We start from the raw sequence: 4554 nt of genomic DNA, 5'->3' as shown, positions 1-4554 counted from the left end.
GAAATGCAAAAGATCTGGTAGAAATCTGGAAAGACAGGGAAATGGTGGACATACTTCACTGTTGTTTAATTTTATAAAATACAATGAATGGGAGTGATTGTATGAAACACAACGTGAATGAAGGATAGCATGAGTCACAATGTGCACAAATTTTGTATGCAAACCAATTTTATTCTTGTTGTTAAGTGCCGTTAAGTCATAGGCAACTCATAGCGACCCTGTGAATGAAAGACCTGAACACTTGTATAACCTTCATCCTTTCTCCAAGTTCATAGGGATGCAAACCAATAATAAATAAAAATTTTTAAAAACCCAATCACAAATAGGTGGCTTTATCAAATAGATATTTATTTTCACACAATTTAAGATCTGGAAATCAGAATTTAGGGTCTCAGCTTTAGAGGAGGGTTTTCTCTCTCTGCTACTGTTGGAGGAAAGTCTTTTGTCACTTCTGAGCTTCTGTTCTTGGGTCATCTTTTAGGAGTTTGGCATGTGTCTTCCTCTATTTCTACTTCTCTCCTTTCTTGCTCAACTTCTTGGAGTTTGTCTTTCTATATGATTTTTCTACCCCATAATACTATGCAGATAGGTGAGACTCTGCAAATAGGCCATGTTGACCAACCCGTAAGAGAAATGTCTATCTGCCATTCCTCAAGGAGACTGGCCAGTCTTAACAATCTGCAAGGGGATTGGCTAGTCTTGCCAATAAACTGAAGAAATCTAGCTACAGAGACTGAAACTCCCCACAAGAACAGACAGAATTCTTTGCCCGGAAGTAGAAAAGAGACCTCCACTAACCTGATGAAATGTAGGAAATACTTTAAGACAACAGCAACAGTGATAGGCTCAAATGGAAAATTCATATAGGATGGAACTTTGTGTGCGGGTTGGAGTAATTAATATTGGCAGGACTGAGTACTTTGTTGAAAAATTAGAAGGGAAGTCAATATTGACAGGATTGAAAACTTTGTTGGACAAGTGTGGGTGGGAAGCCAATATTGGCATGACTAAGAGCTTGGAAACACTTAGAATCACAAGACTTGAGGTTCATTTATCTCTGTGCACATTTCAAGAGCTGTCTTGACTATATTTTGTTATTCATCTGGATTGTAACCTTTCAACTACCCTAGTATAGTTCTGTGTGGTCTGTAAGCAATCACATTGGATTTTGGACCTGGCAAAGCAGTGGACATGGTATTGACATGAGCAGAAAGAGTCATGGGGGCAATGTCTAACCTCATGGGAATTGGTTTTGTGTTATTGATGCTTTGGTCTGGGATGGTTTCCTCTGTGATTTTGATAAATGTCAGATATAATGATGTCTACATGGTCCTTGACTTTTTTATAATATCTTAAAGTAGATTTGTAAAAAATACACCTACATAACCCTATCTCTTAAACATAACAAAGTCAACATAGCGTCAAATAGAATTACAACCACAACATCAAAGTTAGGATTAACAACATATGTTTACAGGAGATATAACTCAATTCATAGGACAAGTGAAACTGTTTTCACTCTTGTCACAGGCTATTCCATTGTAAATTCTTACTAGATGGTCTCAATTTCACTATGACTCATAGTGACCTTAGTCATGAATAAGGGTGGCAAAAGAAGAATTAATGCCTTTGAGTTGTCCTTGAGAAGGGTATTAAATGTACTCTGGACTGCCAAATAAACAAACAGGTCTGTCCTGGAGTGAGATGAAACAGGTTTCTCCTTGGAGGCAAGAATTTTGAAACTGTTTTACGTACTATAGGTCTGTTTCCGATAGGCACCAGTCTTTGTAGGAGGACAACATGCTTTTAAGATGGAAGGTCAACACAGGAGGGGAAGACCCTGGAGGAGACAGGTTGACACAGTATCTGATTTCAAGGATTAGTGTGTTGAAAACAGTGAGACTAGATCAGGCTAGGGCAGAGTTCAGAGTTATTGTTCATAGGGTCACAATGAGTTTTAAGTGACTTGGTGGCACATAATAACAACACCACCACAGTGACCTTATGAATAAAAGATTAGAAACATTATCCTGTTCTGTACTATCCTGATCTCTACCAACTCAAGCCCATTTTTGCAGTCTCTGTGTCAATATATCTTGTTGAAGTTCTCCCCCACATTTAATGACTTTCCAATTTCCAAAGCATGATATATTTTTCCAAGAACTATGAGACAAAGCTTTACAGATGACTCTAAGGAAAAACTCTTGTTTCACTTACTCCAAGACATATTTGTTTGCTCTTTAGCCAATTCATGGGATTTCCAAAACCCCCTGACTATAGCACAATTAAAAATGCCAATTTGAGCACTGATTATCAGAGTACTCTTTGGAGGCAAGAATGATGAGGCCTTGCTTCACATACTTTGGACATATTACTAGAAGCTTCTATTCCTTGGACAGGGACATTATGTCAGGAAGGGTGAAGGGCCAGTGAAGGACAGGAAGATCCTCAAACAGGTGGATTGGCAGGGTAATTGCTACAATGAGCTCCTGTGTGTCCAGAAGTATGAGGATGGTGCAGGAAAGGACCAGGTTCAGATTTTTTGTTCAGAGGGTTCTTGTAAGTAATACTCAACTTGATGGAACCTAACAACAACAATCACCTCCTTATTCATTGCCAACTTTTACATGCAAAGTAAGTAAATAATATAAACTTCTTTGGCTAAGCTTGAAAGATCCATTGACTGTTGGTTATAAAGTCTCTGGCGTGATGGTTTCCTCTAAAGCCAACCTATATTTTTGTTAATTTTCTGTCGGTATACTGTTCCAGTATATTGTGAATGCAACAGAGGCTAACAGAAATCAAGATCAGAAGTCTTGCTGGAGATTTTGACTTCTTCTTCCTTTTCTTTTGTGTCTCCTCTGTGAGAGGTGAAGGTAGATTGAGAAAAAAAATTGATGTTGCTAAGTATTTAATTTTTTAACATTGTTGTTATTATGTGCCGTCGAGTCACTTGCAACTCATACCAACTCTATGTACAACAGCCCTAACCTCTGCTCTGTCCTATGCCAATCTCACTGACACTGACACACCCATCCCGATTACCCCAGTCACTAAATTAATCCACCTCATAGGCCTTCCCCTCCTGTGCTGTCCCTCCACCCTCTCAAGCATGATGTCCCTCTCCAAGGACCTGTCCCTCCTTACAACATGTCCAAAGTATGTTAGACAAAGCCTCAGAAACCTCATCTCCAAGGAGCTGCCCTGTTTAACCCTTTCTAGGATGAATCTGTTTGTTTTCCTATCTGTCCATTGTACCCTCAGTACTCTTCTCTAGCACCACAGCTCAAAGGCTTCAATTCTCCTTCTATCTTCCTTAGTCATTGTCCAACTCTATGATGCATAACAAGTGATAGCAAAGACTATGGCCTGTATCAGACGCACCTTAATTGTATGTACAATTAACACCCTTGATACTGGCAGTCAGGGATTCAACAGACATATAGTATTGGTTACTTTGGTTGTCAGGGACTTCTCCAGCTAACTGAGGATCAACGCTGTCACTTTGAAGACTAAGGTGGAAGAAAGCTGGACAATGAAAAAGGATGACAGGAGAAGAACTGAGGCCTATGAACTGTATTCTTGAAGTAATTGTAATGAAATAGTAATGAATGATATTGCGATAATGTAATGGATATCTCATGGATTTTTCAGAGGAACAAACAAATATGCCTTGGAGAAAGTGCTGCCAGAATGGATCCAAGTAAGAGGAAGTTGTTGGCAATTTCAGTCTTCTCCATCCATCATGATGTTTTGACACTGAGATGTAATCTATATTAAAGATTATATATACAAGAAAGTGATGAAAGTTATGTGATCAAGATCATCACCTTTTTTGGAAAGTGCTTCTGCAGTCCCTTGTCATTACTACTACAAGCAACCTAAACTCAATATACAACATGAAATAACAAGCTGTTGAACTTTCTGAAACTCCATCTGCTATATGGTTAAGGAAAAATAAAAATACAAAAATTATTTCATATTTTTTTGGTAATTCTTAAATCTCATTTTATGAACTACTGACCCTCAGATCATGTACACCGTTGTCTTTAAACTGATGTTCTAGCTCTTTAAAACTTTGAAAATGTCTTTGACAATAGATTTTCCAATTATTTTCATATTTTGATTGCTATTATTAGGGGAATTAGTTGTGGAACCAAGTAAAATGAAATCATCAACAACTTCAGTCTTTTCCCCTCTGTCATGTTCTTGTCTATGAGTCCACTGGAAAAGATTTTTTGTTTTCTTGAAGTTGAAATGCAATACCATATATTATTATTTTATTTGATCAATGATTTTTCTGCTGTATTGAAAAGTATAGAAGTTTTTGTTCCATCATGATGTTTGGAAAATACTTTTGAAAATTTTCTTTTAATTTGTTTCTTTTTTTAAATTTCTTATTTTATTATTTTTGTGTGTGTACCATCAAATCAAAGCTGACTGGTACAGGAGGAGATTGCCCCTCCTTCTCCAGCACAGCATCTGGTGGATTTGAACCCACAAACGCAGGTTATACACATGGACTTCACCTGATGGTATGCATAGGAATCAGAT

The sequence above is a fragment of the Elephantulus edwardii genome, unplaced genomic scaffold (assembly GCF_000299155.1).
Source record: "Elephantulus edwardii isolate Elephantulus edwardi_28Jun2011 unplaced genomic scaffold, EleEdw1.0 scaffold00058, whole genome shotgun sequence".
Classification (NCBI taxonomy): Eukaryota; Metazoa; Chordata; class Mammalia; order Macroscelidea; family Macroscelididae; genus Elephantulus; species Elephantulus edwardii.
The sequence above is the reverse complement of the archived record's forward strand: the minus strand, read 5'-3'. Positions refer to the sequence as shown.